Source organism: Lissotriton vulgaris, chromosome 3_1 (genome assembly GCF_964263255.1).
Source record: "Lissotriton vulgaris chromosome 3_1, aLisVul1.2, whole genome shotgun sequence".
In the NCBI taxonomy this organism is placed as follows: Eukaryota; Metazoa; Chordata; class Amphibia; order Caudata; family Salamandridae; genus Lissotriton; species Lissotriton vulgaris.
The window spans coordinates 892,287,730-892,306,906 of NC_141689.1; the positions used below are offsets into that span (position 1 = coordinate 892,287,730).

A 19,177-nucleotide genomic window follows, 5' to 3' on the forward strand; every position below is an offset into this window, starting at 1 on the left:
CTCGGGGTAGGGCGATTGCCAGGCAGGGGGCTGACCAGGCATGACTATTTAAATAGTGCTTACTACCCCGGACGAGGCTTCGGAGGTAATGTAGAGCAGGGAACTGGCTGGAGAGCACTACAGAAAGCGTGGGGACAGAAGGACCCTGTCCAGATCTTCAGCTCGTTCCTATACCACTGTTAATAAACACCCCTACTTTGCATCAATGCCACTTGACCTCATAACAGGGCCGCCCCAGAATGGCAGAGGCGAGAGCCCACGCTTGGAACCCTCAAGCGTCCCTCACCACACTTGAGGGTGCCAACCGCTCTGCCAATGCGGCAGACATTACAAATGTCGCATCGGGAGCCGCATCCCAAGGAAAGGACTGCGTCCTGTACTGTTGGATGCACTCTGGGAGCTGGGGTTCTGTATCCGTGCACCCCCATTAAGTCAACCTCGCACGTTAGAGGGCCCCACCAGTGTCACCCATTGCAAGGAACCCCTGACGAACAGACAGTGCCCATGCAGGCAATCACAGTGAGCGCTCTGCCTCTTTAAGTGAGCACTCTGTGCAGCGCTCAGTGACCACTCTATTGCTCTCAGTAAAATGAACATGCGTGCATGGTCGGTAGTGCGTTCACCCCTATTCCCAATCCCCACAGTCCTCAAACTTCCCCCCCCCCCCCGGGGGCAGCGACACGTGGCTCTGGTTCTTACCGGAGATGTACTGCCGCCTGCCCTCGTCCAGGTGAGTGGAAATCACGTCCCCCATGGCGATCCCTGAGCCGGCAGCAGAGACCAGAGAGCGGCCCGGATCTGAGGCGCAGGTTCAAGTCCTCCGGCGGGCGGGAGACGCAGCGACGCCAGTGACCCTCCTGCGGGCAGATTTGCGGGGGTAGAGGCGGTGGCACCCTCCTGCGGGCAGAGGGAGAGGACCCTCCGGCTGAGCTGTGGGCAGGAGCCTCGGGAGCGCAGACCCTCTGAAGACACAAGCGCCGCCCTGAGATGAGACTGGTTGAGAGCCTATGGGGCATTGCGGGAGGGGGGGGGGGGGCGGGAAAGGAACGGACAGTGGGAGGGAAGGGTGGGAAAGGAAGGATAGCGGGAGGGGGGGCAGGCTCACGGACAGCGGGAGGGGGGACGGGAAACACAAGTAAAATATGCCGCTTACCTGATAGCCGATGTCAGGCAGACGTCCCTCTTTGCGTGCCTTCCAGGAGAAATGAACAAAACAAACCTCCCCCCACCAAAAAAAAGCACCGCCCACAGCCGCATGACGTGGGCCAAAAGCGAAAAATTCTCGGGAACACCCCCGAATCTGGTCCGGCCTTGACGGAGCTAGCCAATGGGAGCCGGGGGACTTTCCTGAAGTCCTTATTGTAATCAATGGATTTCGCCTGCGCCGAAAAGCTGCGCAGAGTGCAGCCTTCGGCAGGCGAAACCCAATAAATGACTCTGCAAACCCATAAATTGGGGGTCACTGTGTGGCAGCGGAAGAAAAGTGGAGTCACCAGGGGCAGTCATGAAAAGTGGATTCTGATTGTCAACTTGTTCATTGATTTCTAAAGAAATCTGCTGGAAAAAACTGACCAACAGTTGAAACCGGACAGTAAATGGGATGTGGCTTTGTTAATTTATAAGAAAGAGCCTGCAGTCTAAAATGTCTTACTGGGTTAAGGTACGTACTGGACTTTGTGGGTCCAGCAATTTTGAGGGGATAATAACGGTAAGATACCTCTTGTCCCTAACAAACTTGTTGGAGAGATCTGTGCTTTGTCTAGTCAGTTTTAACCCCAAAAGTAGCATAGTGGATTAATGTGCCTTCTGTAATATGCAGATCACAGATTTTATTTTATGTAGATAGGTAAGCTGGTTAATGCTTTTGACAGAGATCATTTCATTACTTGCAGTTCATAAGTTGTAGTGCTTCAAAAGTAACACAGTGGGCTATGTATCATCATCAAGGAGCTGCATTCAAAATGCAAGCCATGGGTTTAGATCCTTATATTTTTCTCAATAAGTTATTATAGGGTTACTAAAAAGGGTTCCTTTGGTTAGCAACACAGTCTTATTAGTGCAGACAACCCCAACCATTGTGATGTTTCAAATTCTGACTTGGCATTTCTTCCAAACATGTACTCTTAAAATATAATGCAAACCAGTAAGGGTGATATGTTGACTCCTACACCATGTAATCCTCATTGTCTTACGTAACATTTCAGTACACTGATTTTCACTTATAGTGTGAGTGTTTGTGTGAGAGATGTAAAGTGCCGACATCCTACATTAGGATGAGTAGCACTGTAAAGAATTAGTATGAACTACTTAAGTTTTTAATTAGGTAATTACTCACAGACAGACATTTAAAATATTTTTAGAGCATGCATATCTCTTATATACATTGGTTGAACAAAGTAAAAAATCTGCCTTTAAGCCACAGTTTCTCTTAAGTACTTGTGAAGTGATCAGAAAAACGTGTGCCTTTTAATTCCATCCGTTGCTTTGGAGTCTAGGTTTCAGGCCCCAGATAGCTACCAGCCAGGATTGTACTTGAACAAAAGGCGGGCGGATTACCTTTTAAGTCAGTACTCAATTTGAATATAGGAAAGCCCATTTACCTTCTACTAGTTACTCTCGGAACAGAATGCAGACAATCTTCAGGCCCAACCGAGAATACTGGAGCGGACAGAAAAACCTATGGCTTTTCAATTAGTTTCTAGTGAGAATGGACTGAAAAAAGCTTTTTTTGTCATCATTTTGAAACTACAGGTGTTCTTGGCATTGACGCTCAAAGCTACCATGTTTAGCATCAGACATGTTTGGAACATGGTGCCAGCATTTAATGGGCTGCCCTTTTGGAATTGCCTTTGAAACCTGTAATATTTATCCCTTTTTATTTCAAAGGTAATGTTGCAAAATCCACAAGTTACTTCGTTCTCAAAAATCCTACAGAGGGAAAATACCCCCACCCCACTCGCACATTATGGTAGTCTGGGAAGATCGGTGCAATGCAAAGCAGCACACCACTTAATATATGTACCAGGCACCACTACTAGTATTAATTACATAAATAAGGGGGGCGTGGCCAGGCATCATGGCCAAGCGGACGTGACTCCGTTCGGCTCCGTCCCAAGCCCCGTACTTATGTTGGCCGGGTGCAATCTGCAGGGGTCCCTGACGACCCAACAAGCACCCGATAATGGGGGAAACACTGGACAGTGGATTGAGGGGGTCCAGCCGAGCCCACGGCGCCAGCAGCGGATAGTTTGTGGCCTGAGACAGCCCCGGAGATAACTCCCAACATGGCGCCCTTCCCGTCGGAGGAGCTGTAATGCAGCCTAACTAAGGTCGGGGGCACGGAGGGAGGCAGCTATCCGGTTGTGAGCCCTGCGGGAGTAGATCTAAGCACCCCCGATAGGCATAGAAGCCACAGAGAAGCAGCGAGCTGCCAGCGGGTGGCCCCCCACAGCCCTGCCGGATTCCGCCCTCACAGAAAATGGCGGAAAGATCAGACTGCGTCCTCTCGCAGGTGAGGCGTTGATGAGCGGGGAGGTGGCTGTCGTTCTCTGGGCTGCGGCCAGGGCTTTGAATCTGACCCGGTGCCCCCCTGACTCCCAGAAGACTGTGAGATGACCGGGCCACGGAGAGACACCAGAGGCTGCGGAGGGTTTGGTGCATGCGGCCGGAGTCTCAGCGGAGCTGCCTCCTGTGACCTGAAGGTGCGAGCGTCGGCTGGAGGGCCCACCGGGCAATTTTAAAATCATTGGACCGGTGGGGGCCAAGAGGAAAACCGAGCAAGGCCCACCTGGCACTCTAGCCCACAAGTTGCCTGTCCCTGCCATGGCCGCCTTGAAGTGAGGGCTGCATGGTGTTGCCTCCAATAGCGGAGGAGCGAGAGGAAGTCGGGCAATCTTCCCAGCAGGGAGCTGTAACAGGCATACATGGAGGGAGGCCTTGGGGCCATTACGTGCGCTGGGCTGAGGATTGTGGCTACCTGACCCTAACATGGCTGCCAGCAACATAAGACATTGAGTGGGGAAGTCAGGCATCAACATCAATGCAAGCTACAGGCCCCTCAAATTCTACATGGAAAACGAAGCAGCGCTAGCAGTGGGCACAGACGAAGCTGGGAGCCCACTTCTAATGCTCCTCCGGTGGAGCCACATGCTGCCCTCACCGAGATAATACCCAACCTCCGTGGTCGGGCAGTTAGCCCCAGGGATAGATTGGCATGGCCTGGCAGCCGTTGAGAGTGAGGAATGCAAGGCCTGTCCCTGAGCGGAAACCGGAGGTGGTCAGGTGCTGGCTCGTAGCAGCTTCCACCTATGCCACTGAAAAAGAACCCCAATAACAAAGTCTCCAACTACTTTCCTGTAGCAGGAGCGGGATCATCCAGCGAAAACACAGCACAACCCACAGGCGTAATGGCGCTCACCAGGGATGACCTGCTGGCCACTCTCCGAGAATTTAAAAAGGAGCTCCGAGCAGACCTAAAATCTGACATGGACGCCTCCTTTGATGCATTTCGGTCTGAAATGAGAGAGAGGATGTCATCCCTGCAGGCAGACGTCGACTCGGTGGGCGCCAGAACGATGGACCTGGAGGCAAAAGTGCAAGAGCTGACAGACCACGTGCAGCCCATGGAAGCAGAGTCCGCTGACATGAGGGGACAGTTGCGCGCCACATTGCTTAAATGCGAGGACTTGGAGAACAGGTACGTCGGGACAACATCCGGATCAGAGGCCTGGAGGAAGAAAGTGAGGGTCCAGATCTGGAGGCTTTCATGGTGGCCCAGATATCCAACTGGAAAGAGTGCATTGTGTGGGACCGAGGTTCGCTGGAGAGAGTAGGCGACTGAGAGATGTTTTGGCGAAATTCCATGCGGGGGTCCTTTTTCAGGCAAAGGACACAAAGGCTGACAAAGCGAGGAGATACGTAATAGTACAGGGGGAACTAAGGGGCCGGCAATGTACATTTGCAGTTCTCTATGCACCAAACACGGGTCAACAGGGCTTTAACCTTTCTTTCCTGATGGCCTTGGAGACCTTTACCCAAGGGTACATAGTGCTTGTTGGTGATTTTAACCTCATCTGGGAATAGGGACGCCACGCCACACCACCACCCACACCACCACCCACACCCACACCCACACCCACACCCAAACACACACACACACACACACACACACACACACACACACACACACACACACACACACACACCAGCGGGAGGGGTCTTTGGTAAGGCACTCAAGTAATAACTGCAACACATGGACTGACTGACGCGTAGCGGGACAGCAATTCTAATGTGCAGGATTACTCTTTCTTCTCACACTCCCTTAGATCATACTCCCGCATCGATCATATATTCATGAGTCAGGCCCTTTTTCCCTCGCTGAGGCAAACATACTTCCAGCTGATATGTCTGTCGGACCATGCTCCCCTCGAGTTGACACTCGCCTGGCTGAATCCACGGCCAAAACATATGCGCTGGTACTTCCCCCAACTTCATCTGCAAGGATAGGATACTACGTGATGACCTTAAGAAAACTATTAAAGACTTCTTTGAACAGAATGACCCGGAAGCACAAGTTACTACTAGTGTAACGATATCTCTGTAAGAGACATTAGTTAGTGATAGATTCCTTACCTAAGAATATCCATAGCTGTCACTGGATCCGGAAAGTTTTTAGTCAGCAGTACCCCTGCGCCCGTCACTGGCATCGTAGGTGCTGAGATGACGTCAGAGAGACTACTTAGGCGCCACCCAAGTGCACTGACGTCAGCTCTGTACAAGACTTTCCGCGCCAGGAACGCAGAGCCATGCAAGAAACTGACCACTGGTGCCATGAAACTAGGGCCCTGAAAGGGATGACCTTAACCCTAGAAATCAGTTCACAGAACGGGGAGGATGGGTGGGACGGTAAGGAATCTATCACAAACTAATGTCTCTTACAGATATATTGTTACACAAGTAGTAACTTGTGCATCTGAAAGAGACATGTTAGTGATAGATTCCTTACCTTAGAATAAATACCCCAGCAATACCAACCGCGGTGGTGGGTCTGCGAACAAGATTACACCAGAAAGTCACAGAGCAAAGAACGGCCAAAGAAGCTGTCTCTCCGGACCTGACTATCAAGGCAGTAGTGCTTGGTATACGTGTGCAGACCGGCCCACGTAGCTGCCTGACAAATGTCCTGCAAGGGAACGCCGCGTTCCAAGGCAGTAGTGGCTGCTGTAGCCCTGGTAGAATGGGCATGCAGCCCCACAGGAGGCTCCTATTTAGCCAAGAGGTAACATGCTTTGATGCACACAACGAACAAACCCACCGAGAGATGGTTTGTTTGTGCACGGTCTGACCTTTTTTGACGCCCACATAGCCAACAAAAAGTTGGTCATCCACCCGGAACTGTTGTGTGAACTTCAGATAGAACAAGAGCGCACGTTTTGCGTCCTGACGGTTGAGGCTCTCTTCCTCTTTTGAAGGAGGCGGAAAGAAGGTGGGAAAAATGATGGTCTGCCCAATATGGAAAAGCGTGACAACTTTTGGCGATAAAGAAGGACGAGTCCTTAAAGCCACCTTGTCCGGATGAACAGAATAAAAAGGAGGTTTAGAAGAAAGAGCATGGAGCTCACTCACTCTTCTGGCAGAGGTGATAGCTACCAGGAAAGCCGTCTTTAGAGTGAGAAGACGTAAGGGACAGTTATGAAGGGGCTCAAAGGAAGCGCACATTAGATAGGTCAAAACAAGATTTAAGTCTCATCGAGGAATTATGAAAGGCACGGGAGGAAAAGTGTGTGTAATGCCTTTGAGAAAAAGATTAACAACCGGGGACTTAAAAAGAGAAGGTTGACCTGGAAGCCATAGAAAGGCGGGGATGGCCGAAAGATAACCTTTGATAGTGCCGAGAGCAGAGCCCTGCCGGGCAAAAGAGAGAAGGAACAGAAGGACCTCAGAAAGAGGAGCAGAAAGGGTAACCACAGCCTTTGCTGTGCACCATGCCACAAATTTGTTCCACCTGCAGGCGTATACCGGCTTAGTGGAGAGACGCCTGGCTGCCAGAATGACATCGCAGACTTCAGGAGGAAGGTCGAAAGCAGTCAACTGTCATCGCTCAATCTCCACGCATGGAGGTAGAGGCCGCACAGGTTCGGGTAGAGGACCGTCCCCTGCTGCTGCGACAGATGATCCTCCCAAAGAGGCAGTAGGATCAGGGGATCCATGCTCATACTGAGTAGCTCGGGATACCAAACTCTTCGTGCCCAATCCGGAGCCACAAGGATGACTTGGGCCCGGTTGCGCCGAATCTTCTTCAGCACTATGGGCAGAAGTGGTATAGGTGGAAAGGCGTACAACAGACCGCAGCTCCACTTGCAACGAAAAGTATCGCCGAACGAGTGCCTCCTTGGAAATTCCAACGCGCAGAACTGATGACATTGCACGTTCTCTTCGGTGGCAAACAGATCTAACCAAAGCTCTCCCCACTGCAAAAAGAGACCTTGCACCATGTCCGAGTACAGACGCCATTCGTGATCCATCATGCACCTGCGGCTGAGTTCGTCCGCCCTGGCATTCAGAGAACCTGCCAGGTGTTGAAACACCAAGGTAATGCCTTGATGTTCCAGCCATGTCCAGAGGCGCAGAGCCTCCTGACATAGGGTCCACGACCCTACCCCGCCCTGTTTGTTGCATAATCACATGGCGGTGGTGTTTTCCATGAACACCTGCACTACACTTCCCCGGAGAGAGGGAAGGAATGCTTTCAGTGCAAGACGGATCACTCGAAGCTCCAAAGAGTTGATATGGAGCCGGGACTCCGCCGGAGACTAGAGGCATCTGATCTCCGCCTCTCCTAAGTGGCCGCCCCATCCCAGGAGGGACACATCCGTCAACACTGTGTAATCCGGTTGGGGAAGGGAGAGGGCTCTGACATGGACCCAATCGCGATTCGTGAGCCACCACTGCAATTGTCCTGCAGTGCCCTCCGAGATCTGGACATGATCGGACACGTTGCCCTGATGCTGTGCCCACTGGAACTTGAGGTCCCACTGTGGAGCCCGCACATGCCATCTGGCATGTTGCACTAGCAGGATGCAGGAGGCCATTAGTCTCAGGAGCCGAAGGGCAATCCTGACAAACCCGGGATAGAGGCTGAAAGATCGGAATCATAGCCTGAATATCCTGGACTCGCTGCTCGGGAGGATAAACCAGAAAATGCGTCGATTCCAGAACCGCTCCGATGAAGGGGAGCTTCTGAGAGGGACTCAGGCACATTGATGGAGAAGCCCAGCAAATGCAGGAGGTAGGCCATAGTCTGGAGGTGGGAGACTACTGCCTGGGGCGAGCCTGCCTTAAATAACCAGTCATCGAGATAGGGGGATGACTGGAACCCCTGATCTGCACTGATGAGCTGCAACCACCGCCATCACTTTCGTGAACACCCGAGGGGCACTGAGGCCGAAGGGGAGCACGGCAAACTGAAAGCGCTCTTGGCCTGCCGTGAACCGTAGGAAACACCGGTGGTACGGCGATATGAAAATATGTGTCATGCAAGTCCAAAGCTACCATCCAGTCTCCAGAGTCGAGGGCAGTCAAGACCTGAGCCAGAGTCAACATCTTGAACTCATGCTTCCAGAGGAAGCGATTAACGTTCCTGAGGTCCAAGATGAGGCACAGGTCCCCTTTCTCCTTCTTGGGGACCATAAAGAAGTGGGAATAACAACCATGTCCTACTTCTGGCCCAGGAACACGCTCATTGGCCCCCTTGGCCAAGAGGGCAGTAACTTACTGTTGGAGAAGCGCAAAGTGATCCCCCAACATGCAGTGGAACTAAGGTGGCATGGCTGGAGGGGAAGACTTGAAGGGGAGGGAGTAACTGTGAGAAAGTGTCATCTTTCTTGCATTGGTATGCCCCCACTTTTTTCTGACTGCTGATGTGCTTTGACTGAGTGTGCCCTGGGCTCCTGCCAACCAGGTACCCAGGACATGTGTTCCTTCCCTAAAACTGTGTTGAAACTAAAACCCAATTGGCATCTCTGGCCACCTGTCAGCCCCTAGTAAATGGTACCCTAGGTACCCAGGGCATGGTGACCAGAGAAGACCCCTAAGGGCTGCAGCACTTATTGTGCCACCCTAGGAGGCCCTGTCCCCAGGAACCCTGGCACCCACACACTGCCTTTGCAGGCTGAGTGCCTAAGTACAGAACTAAATAAAGAGTCGACATGGCACACATCCCTGTGTCAAGCAAAATGAAGTGTGATCAATTAGAAATTGATGACATCCCTTAAGGCACTCAAAACTGGTGCAATCCTCCTAAGTTATGGCCAATATTTGGACCGTCATCTTCAACCTATTGTTCAATCTTTGGCCAGCTATATTCGAGACACTACAGACTTTCTGGGAAAGCTCCAAGACATCGAAATAGAACCCAATGAACAATTATGGCTATGTACGGCTGACGTTGGCTCTTTATACACTTCCATTCCACACCAGGAAGGTATAGAATCTATGGAACAAGCTATCCTGAAACTAAAAGTGGAGGAATCTATGAAAGTATTTTTGATGGAACTAGTTATGTTCACCCTATATCATAGCTATTTCACACACGAAGATGACTGGTTTCTGCAACTAGTGGGCACTAGCATGGGAAACAGCGCAGCTCCTGTATACGCCAACATCTTTATGGGAGAATTTGAAAACACCAACATCTGGAATAAACCCATTTGGAAAAATCACCTTAAAATGTACGTTCGTTACATAGACGATTTATTTATCCTCTGGAAAGACACACGAGAAAATCTTGAACAAGCCTTGACTACCGAGAGAGAAAATTGAGAATGACCGGATGGTCATAGTATCTGTTAGACCTGGCACCTTGGCGTGAGTCTCCCTTCCACTTTTTGCTGATGTGCCTCCGATGTTTTGCTGGTTTTCCGATACTCAGGGCACTGCGCCACGGCTGACCCGTGCCGCAGTGCAAGTGCTCCCTACTGTAAATTGTACATGCGATTGGTATCCATGATTGGTTCATTGGATTTACTGTTAGTCCCTAGTAAGGTGCACTAAGGAGTGCCGGGGCTTGTAGATGCCAATACTGCTAGTGGGCCTGCAGCGCTGGTTGCGCCACCCACCGAAGCAGCCGTAAAGATGTGTCTGGGAACTGCGACCGCAGAACCCGCGTGCGGTCTCGTACTGTCACGCTAGCTGGGCAAGTGCACCCACTTGCCAGCACCCGAACCTTCCCTTGACCACATATTAGTCACCCCTATGGTAGGCCTGCGGGCAGGGTGCATTGTAGGTGTAAGGTAGGACAAGCCCTGATGTGTGTGGCATGTCCTAGTAGTGAATTACATCCAAAAGCGTATCTCACTATTGAAGGCTACCTGCTCCCGTTAGGCCAGACTGAGCTGCTGGAATTGTTACACCCTATAATCCCAGCAGGCTCAAGGAGCATGGTAGTGAGTCGTGTTTGGTATGCCTGAACTCAGGATGATAAAATATTTCTTGTAGTCAAGTTTATTTTAGTGTCCTGTGTTTGCAAATGCTACTTTTAGAAAGTTAGCATTTGCTTGCCTAACCATTTCAGCCCGCCTCTGCTGGTATGTGTATCTGACTGTCTGGGATGCGTGAGTGACAGGGCTGGGGGGATGACAGGTGGTGAATGCGCAGATTACACCTTAGTGGGAGGTAGGAGTGGCTCTTGACTCTGAATCTTGCTGTGCTCTGCCACCACAATGCTGGCTCCACCCTCCTGGGGAGCGACTGATGACTCAGCCGACACCTGGTCCAGGAAGGGCGAAGCCCCCATCACAAGGTACTCTGGCTGCCCCTGTCCACACAATGGTGGCTCCACCTCCTGTGGGGCGTCTGATGCGCCTGCCCCTAACGCTGAAAGCAGAAGCCGGAGTACACCCTCCAGGGTACTCAAGGACTGAGAGTGGCTATGCAAAGGCCCCCCTGGCCTGCGAGAACAAAAGAAATGCCCTATAAAAGAAGGAGCCCTGCTCCTTGAAAGTTAGATCCAGTTTGGGCTACAGAAGGAACTCTGCCCGACGAGAAGGACCGTGAGGGACAAGGAAGAGTGCTGGCTCTTGCCTGTGTCTAGGTGCCTTGCTGCCGAAGGAGAGGAAGAAGGAAAGACTACGAGAAGACTTTTGATTTACAAGACTTTGTGCCAAACTCTGCTGAAACGATCTCCAAGGGCTTGCTCTGAACTTGCCCCCTGACCAGCGCCCCAGGACCAGTGGGCGCTACATCCTGAAAGAAAGCGACTGTGGGTGCTGCTTATCGCCGCAGTACCGACGGAGGAATCTCCTCCAAGGCAACGACATCCACCTGACCACCGTGACCGGGGCCCAAAGCAACCGCGAAAGCAAAGCGAGGTCCAGCCGCCGCTGGACCGAACACCGTGACCGCAACTGCACCGGGAGCCCGAGAGCAAAGCGAAGGAGGACCCGCCCGGTCCGAGCTCTCGAGTTGACTGCGCCACAAGCAGCCAATCCACTTGCGAGGACAGACAGTTGCCCTGTGAGAGTCCTCAGGGTCGGTAACTGGCCCGACAGCTCAGCTGTGAGCGCTCAGCTGCACCGGCACTTGGCTGGGTACGTCCTGCACTTGAGGACCGTACTGCCACTTGCCGTCCCCGCACAGCCGCCGCCCCCAGGGACGGAGCGAACGACGAGGAAAGGCCGCTGCCCCGGATGACCCGTGACCTGCTCGGCTGAGAGCCGCAACGAACAGCGACCCCGGGAAGGCAACGTGACGTGGGACAGCTCCCCTGGAAGCCTTCCGCTCCACAAGAACTTTGTTGAACCGGCCAGAAGGCCCGAGAGAACACTTATTGCTCGAAAGAACTGTGGCAACTTAAACTAAGTAACCTGGAACCGCTATTTTAAAGCCTGATAACTGTATTCACTTACCTGCTTGAAGTTTATATAAAGAGATATATTTTCAACGAATACAGTTTGGTCTCATTGTGTGGTGGGTTGGTTGTGACGGTGTAATATTGCAAGTGTTTAACCCCATATGCCCCAAAGATTAGCCTACGACTGCTTAAGCCACACTTCCTAGAGGGTAAGCAGAGGTTGTCTGGAAGGTAACCCTCAGCCCTGACGAGGAAGAGAGAGTCCCTGCTTGTCGCTAGTGTCACCACTGCGCCAACTAGAGCCTCCCCCTTCCTACAGTATCTAAATACTCTAATGTCAGCCCGATGTTCAAAAATATCATACTAAAACATTGGCCAATGTTACAACTGGAGACAGATTTCAAAGACATGTTCAAACCTAGACCCTTATTCGCCTATACGAGAGGAAAGAATTTGGGCGAAATTTTAAAACAACCCAAGGAACTTTCTCCCATTTCAAAAGGTACCAGACCATGCAATAATTGCAGTAACTGCCACAGCATAATTCCAGGCAATAAACTGACACATCCCATGAAAGGATACAATATAACTTTGAATGTCACAGCTACCTGTGATACCAACAATTTAATATACCTACTCAAATGTCCATGCTGGAAGGTTTACATTGGGAAGACAGAACGCAAACTCAAAACCCGTCTTAACGAACACAAATCTAACATTAGAACTAAGAATCTCAAATCATCTGTAGCAACTCATTTTATTGAAATGAACCACAACATATCTCAACTTAAGTTCATGGCTTTGGAAATGGTCAAAAAAGCAGAGGGAAGAGACAATAATAGGATATTATTGCAACATGAGAACCACTGGATTTACAAACTTAATTCGATTAAGCCATATGGACTCAATGAACGGATTGAGTTTTCATGTTACCTGTGATGCACTGCTATTTTGACTGTCAGCTCATTTTATGAGCATACTAGTTCCTAACCCACCCCTGGTCCGTGAATTGTTAATCATCAATGTTTGTTTTACCAGTGTTTTTGAACTGTTTTTCATTGTTTTATATTTTGTGATTTAATGTGATTTAATGTATATCATTCATGCAGATATTTATGTTTTGAATATGAAGTTAGCCGATATTGTCTCTATTTTTATTTTCGTCTAGCTTCCTTTCACTAGTCCTCTTTCTTTACCCACGTTTTCACAGTCACATGACTAACAAACTCTCCGGCTTCGCTTATGAAGCCCGCGTTGCTTTACCGGTCGAATAACTGCGAGTTACTGAACCTCACCGACCGTGTCTAACATCTGCCTTCTGACCCCCGTATAAAACCGTAAGTACCCGCACTGTTCGTGCACTGCAACCTTACGTGCCGTCACTGTCGCCTGCCTAAAGCGCTAGCACGCACCGTTTAGAGCTCCTTAGTTAACTCACTCCTGTTCCCCTATTTAATTGTTAGTTTAGCTTCACGTCATGGCGCACTGTCCTGCCTTTACATAAGTAACTATTCACATCACGACGTATACATTTTTGTCGATTCGAAACAGTTACAATTTTTTAACTTTATTCACTTCTCCTTTCACCCGGTAATCACACAAACTTTATTAAGTCACTCCGTACTTCTTGACTTCTTTCACCATTGGGCTAAGGTATTTTTCTTTTACGGTTTATTTACTTGATGGTTACAACCTATGTCGTTTTGCTTTAGATGCCCCCCGATGAAGGGCGGTTGCCCGAAATGCATTGGAGCTGGATGTAATAATATATACCTGTGGAGTTGGATTGAATACTTTTTTAAAAGAAAAACTTTATTGACAATGGATACAAAGTAAACATTATCAACAAACTGAAAATAAATTCTTGAAAAGCATCGATGTTTACTTTCTGAATAACTTAGGATTACACCAGTTTTGAGTGCCTTAAGGGATGTCATCAATTTCTAATTGATCACACTTCATTTTGCTTGTCATACCATTCGCCCCTGGGTGGTGGGCGATACCTAAAGAGCACCTACAGAATTGAATACTTTCTTTTGAACTCATCTCTAATTTGGTCTGTGCACGGGCCTATTGCATACTGAGTATAACACATCTCTGTGTGCCATGCCCACAAACCCACTGCCCTGGCATACATCAGTCACCCCTCTAGCTGGGTGCCCTATGCCAGTGGTGTGGGCACATGTGCATTAGCCCTGTGCCCCTACAGTACCCAGTGCCATTCATGGGCACTGTAAGTGCAGTGATGCCATTAAGAGTATATGGTGCTGAGAGGTCGACATTACGGACTCCACAACACCATAATGGCTACACTGAAGACTGACAAGTTTGCTATCAAACTTCTCAGCACATTAAACCCACACTTATGCCAGTGTGGGATTTAATGAAAAATGCACCACAGAGAGCATCTTAGAGATGCCCCCTGAAACCTAACCTCACTGCACGTCTGGACTGAGAGGCTGCCCAGGCTGCCACACAGCAAACATGTTGCTGGACCCCTGGGTGGAGAGCCCCTCGCTCTCCTAGGCCTCCAACAATGCACATCCTGGGCGAAGTGCTAGGTATCCTCCCACAGGATGGGCAGGGGGAATCTTCAAAGATCTACCGCCTTTGTGAGCTTCTCCAGACCATTTGCTGTACCCAGCAACTGGCCCCCACCAGTCCTGACCCCCACTCTGGCGGGAAGACTGGCGGGGAAAAACTATGTCAGGAAGGGGGGTGTGCCAGCCTGTGCCAACCCCACCCCTTAGGTGGGGGAGATGAGGTGAAGCACGACCCCGGGCTCCAGCCATCTTGAAGATGGGGAGTCCTGCCCAATCACAGCTAGGCTCCTGCCCCCCTCCCACAGGAGAGGAGCAGGCTAGGGGCGTACCCACCCCAGTACAGGGACCCATTGGTCCCTGTCCGTGCCCTACCAATAACGCCCCTAAATTCAATATTTAGGGGCTCCCTGAACCTTCCTTCCTCAGATCCCGATAAGAAAAGAAGAAAGAAGATCAAGAAGAAGAAGACCCGCCGTGCAGCTGCTAACAACAGGACGAGAACAACTGACTTGGCCCCAGCCCTACCGGCCTGTAGATCCTGGAACCTGCTCCTGCCTAATCCCGGCGACTCCTGCGGACAGCAACCTTGGGACACCAAGATGACAGGCCTGCCTTAACCCTCTCAAAGCCTGGGACTCCCATCAGCAGAGGCTCTGCTGCAACAACCCACCTGGTGCCAGCCAGGAAGCTACGGACCAACCCACTCTGCACCCACCTTTGAGAAAAGTATATTTTTACACCTGTTGGTTATAAAAATAAAACAACTGTATCTGTTGATATTTGGCCTGGAGTTCAGTCCTTGAGTGTGTGAAAACCTTTGCTGACTGAGTGTGTACAACAAATGCTTTACACTGTCCTCTGGTACTGCCTTCCTGCTCGACCAAGCTACCACTTTTGAGAGTAAGGTCAGCCCTGACTTTAACCTCAGTTATACCTTTGTGGACTCTATACACACTGTACCTTACTTTGGTCCAGTATATATAGAGCCACTTTCTCACAGTAACCCCTTTGGACAATCTGCAGCCCCCACTTGTCCGAGGTGACAGAACGCCAGTAGGGGAGGTGAAGGCAAATCCTGCTGCCCACAGGCGTGGGGTGCACCTAAAGCTCGGTCTAGGAAGGCTTTGAGGCTGATGCAGCGGGAGCGGAATTGGACTGATTCGCACGCTGGCCCCCTGTCCCGCTGCCATGGAAACCACGTCCGCGCGGAGGTTGGTTATTCACAGGCTTCTGCCTGAACGAACGTGTTGGGGCACCCCTTCCATTTCCACGAAAGGAACGAAAAGCAAATGTGGTCGGCGTGTGGTGGAAAGACCTAAGAACTTGTCCGTAGCCCGGGAGTCCTTAAAACGCTCCAGCGCACTGTCTGCCTTATCGCCAAACAGGCGAGTACCATCAAAGGGCGTGTCCATAAGAGAAATCTGAACATCCCCTAAAAACCCAGTGGACCGCAACCAGGCATGGCGATGGATGGCCACAGTCGTGGAAATCACCCTACCCAGTGAGTTCACGGTGTCCAGTCTAAACCGGATGGCGAACTTCGTTGCAACTTTCCCCTCAGCAACAGCTTGGGAAAGCACTGCCTGAACCTCCTCCGGACACTGAGGCAGCGTCTGCACAACTGTGTCCCACACAGCATGAGAGTAGCGGACCAAGAGGCAAGCGGTGTTCACCGACCGCAGCCCTAAGCTGGCAGAGGAAAACAGTTCCAGCTTTCGGGATTCCTTATCCGGCCGAGAGGTAGCAAATATGCTTTGGGAAGTGGCGGCCTGGATGACCAGGCTCTCCGGAGTTGGGTGGGTTGTTAAAAAGGCAGGTTCACCTGGGGCCGGGCGATGACGCCTGGCTACATTTTTATCTAAGGGAACCCTCTTGGCTGGTCTAGACCAGGTGCCCATCAACACATCAGTTAACACCTCCTTGAACGGTAGCAGGGGCTCCATAGAGCTTGCCACCGGCTGTAGGTCTTCAGTGAGGGAGGTTAGTTTTGAGGGTCACCGTAGGCAGGTCAAAGTCAAGGGCCTCAGCTGCTCTACGGAGTACCACAGTGTATGTGGCGCCCTCATCCATGGCCACAGCAGGAGGAGAAAGAAAACCAGGTTCAGAGAAGAGGTCAAGGCCACCAGCATACTCCAACTCTTCTGTCCATTCCTTTTCCGACTCGCACTGCCGTGCCAGAGGGTCTCTCAGACCCCTCCCACTTGTCCCCTTCCTCCACTGCCCGTGGCACAGGCTGCGGCGGCGGGAAGGGACAGGTTAATATAAATGTTCCTACGGCGCTGCTCGGCGCCGATCCGGCTCCATGTCCCAATTAGGGTCCCAACCTCGAGTAAAAATGTCTGGCAACCCGGGCAAGGGCAGAGGTGGAACGAACAGAACCCATTGCGGCGCCGGCGGCAAGGGAGGGCCCTCAGCTGGGACCGCGGGCCCGGAGGCGCGCCGGCGGGAGCCCGAGGCCTGAAAAGGCGGTCCATGGCAGCAAGAAAATCTTGAACCTGGGCAGGAGTTACCGACAGACCCAGATAAGGTGGGTAGGCCGCGGGACTCTCAGGCTGCAAAGGAGCCGCGGGGGTGGTACCCAGGCGCCCTCGCCCGGAGACCGAGGGGGGTACGTCGGAGAGATTAAGCGCCTCTTCGACTTCTTCTTATGACGTCTCTTACCCGATTCAGAGTGTGAAGACTTTGACCCCGAGGAGCGATGATGATGGCTCCGCTGTCGGTCCCTCAATCGACCCCTGGACCTCGAACGGCACGGAGACGACTGCCGGGTCTCCAGTAGCTTACGGGACCGCTCCCGCAGGGCCTTCAGAGCCATGGCCAGACAGTCGGAACATGTCCGCGTGTCATGGACCCGCTCCAGACAGTAGAGAAGGACACCATGGAAGTCAGCCACCGACATCGTATGGCGACAGGCCCCGCAGGATTTAAACCCAGGCATCCCTACGTGGCACCAGGAGTCAAAAAGTCAAAAATTAGAAGACAAAAATTCTCAAAAGTTAGTCAAAAATTGATTAGGGTACATGCTCTAAAAAGATCTGCGCCTGCTGGGGCGGAAAAGGAAAGAACTGACGTCAGCGCGCATGGGTGGTGCCCAACTAGTCTCCGTGACGTCATCTCAGCACCAGTGACGGGCGCGGAGCCACACAACACCACCTTCCGACACGCAGGGTTACTGCTGACGAAAAACTTCCCGGATCCAGTCTGACGCCTGGGATATTCTAAAGTAAGGAATCAATCATTAACGTGTCTCTTTCAGATGCTACTTCTTATGCCAATACCTGGGACACACTCAAAGAAGTAGTTCGGTGTAAATGCATTGAACTGGCAACGACCCTGAGAACACAGCAGAGAGAGGAGCGTCTCATGCTAGAACGAGAATTACAATCTGCTGTGCAGGTAAATAAGACTAGCCTCTCCGCCCAGGCATTGAGTAAAGTCACAGGTCTTAATGGGAAATTACAAGCAACAAATACCAATAGGTCAGAAAAAACCATCTTACGCCTACAGTCCAAGGGGTACGAGTGTGGAAACAAAGTGAGCTCTCTGCTAGCACGTCAGCTCAGGGCCAAGCAGGAAAGGGAGTACATAAAAATCATAGTAGATGACGCTGGCATCTCACACAAGACAGAAGGAGGGAAGGCACAGGCCTTCGAGAAGTTCTATTGCACTCTATTTACTTCCGAACTCCCAAGGGAGAAGGATCAACAGGAGTACTTGGAGCCCCTGGACCTACCCCAGGTCCCGGCTAATACCAATGCAGAGTTGGCGAATCGTATCTCGGAGGAAGTGCAGAAAGCACCAGGGCCCGATGGCTTTTTGGCGCACTTCTATCGTACCTTCGCACCGGAGCTAGTAACAACTCCAATTAAAATAATTGCCACGACACAGCAGGTGACTCCTTCCATGAGAGGAGCAATTGTGCCAGTGATTCCCAAGCCAGGGAAGGGCCTCACAGCATGTTCCTCTTATCGCCCAATTGCCCATCTAAATATAGATGCCAAAATCTACTCCAAGATCCTGGCCACTCGCCTCGAATCTGTGCTCCCTGGCCTTATTAATCCAGACCAGTCAGGCTTTATCACGAGGCAATAGACCCATGATAATTTGCGGCGCATCATGCACATAATAGAAAAGGCCAGGCAGAAAAATATTCCAGCGGCTCTTATCTCGATAGAAGCCGAAAAAGCGTTTGACCATATTGAGTGGTCCCTTTTATTTAGAGTGCTTCGGGGCTTTGGTTTTAATGAGACCTTTATAGGGATTTGCGGCAATTATCACTCTCCTCACTCCCGGGTCCCGGTCAACGGATCTGCTTCCCCACTCTTTCAGCTTAGCAAGCAGAACGCAACAAAGATGCCCATTGTCCCCCCCTTCTCTTTGCTTTGAGAATAGAACACCTGGCGCATAAAGTTAGGGTAAACAAGGATATTCGGGGGATACGGTTTGGTACAGATGCCCACAGGTAACACTTTTTGCCGACGATGTGCTTCTCCCGGTCACAGAGCCGCTGACCTCTCTCCCGGCTATCCAAGAGGAGCTTGGGTTGTTTGAGAGGGCGGCGGGGTTTAAGATCAACCTGGCCAAGTCCTGCTTACTTAAGCAATCCCTGTTCACAGAAGAATGGCGACGAGTGGAGGGAGCGTCACCGTTTAGTTGCACAACTAAAGAGATTACCTATCAGGGAGTTAAGATCACCTCTCGTATTTCAGATGTCTACAAAGCCAACTTCCCTCCCCTTTTATGCCAGCTCAAAATGGATTAGTGTAAGTGGAGCGCTGCCTATATT

At 51.1% G+C, this 19,177-nt stretch overlaps 1 protein-coding gene across 4 annotated transcripts in view; it reads right to left on the reverse strand.

The window, feature by feature from the left end:
• SMARCA2 (SWI/SNF related BAF chromatin remodeling complex subunit ATPase 2) overlaps positions 1 to 19,177 on the reverse strand; it is a 1,892,118-nt gene that overhangs the window by 1,268,917 nt on the left and 604,024 nt on the right. The gene's annotated exons all lie outside the window — the stretch shown is intronic.